Source organism: Chrysochloris asiatica, unplaced genomic scaffold (assembly GCF_000296735.1).
Source record: "Chrysochloris asiatica unplaced genomic scaffold, ChrAsi1.0 scaffold00077, whole genome shotgun sequence".
NCBI classification, from domain to species: Eukaryota; Metazoa; Chordata; class Mammalia; order Afrosoricida; family Chrysochloridae; genus Chrysochloris; species Chrysochloris asiatica.
This window is the reverse complement of record NW_006408595.1, coordinates 12,039,528-12,040,338: the sequence shown is the minus strand read 5'-3', so window position 1 is coordinate 12,040,338 and position 811 is coordinate 12,039,528.

Genomic DNA, 811 nt, shown 5'->3' with positions numbered 1-811 from the left:
GATGCCTTTGAATTATGGTGTTGGAGGAGAATACTAAAAGTGCCGTGGGCTGCCAAAAGAACCAATAGATCCATTTTGGGAGAAGTGCAGCCAGAGTGCTCCTTAGAGGCCAAGATGGCCAAACTTCTTCTGTCATGCTTTGGACATGTTGTCAGGAGGGAACAGTCGCTGGAGAAGGATATCATGCTTGGTAAGATGGAGGGTCGGAGGAAAAGAGGAAGACCCCCAACGAGATGGATTGGCCAGGTGACAGCATCTATGGACTCAAGTGTGGCAACAGTAGTGAGGTTGGCCCAGGATTAGACATTGTTTCGTTCTGCTGTGCATAGGGTCGCTATGAGTCGGTGCCAACTCGATGGCACCTAAAAACAACAACAATGTTAAATAGGAATATCTGGACTGCACTGGACTGCTAACCACAAGGTCAACAGTTCAAATCCACCAACTGCTCCTCAGAAGCCTGATACTGTCTGTCACCAACTAGACAGTTCTTAACAACAACAATGTTAAATAAAGGATCCCCAGTGGCACAGTGGTTAAGCACTCAATCGCTAACAGAAACTTCGGCTGTTTGACTCTACCAGCCGCTTCATGGGAGAAATGTACTCCTATGTGGGCATCTGCTTCTTTAAAGATTATAGTCCTGAAAACCCTATAGAACAGTTCTATCTTCCCCTACAGGGTTGATATGAGTCAGAATTACAGCAAAGAGGAACGCTAAATAAGCTTGATTTTACAATTTTACAATTGCTTCCTTTTTTTTTTTTTTTTTTAAGAGTAGAGCTTAATCAAGACACAATAGGGAGAAAAT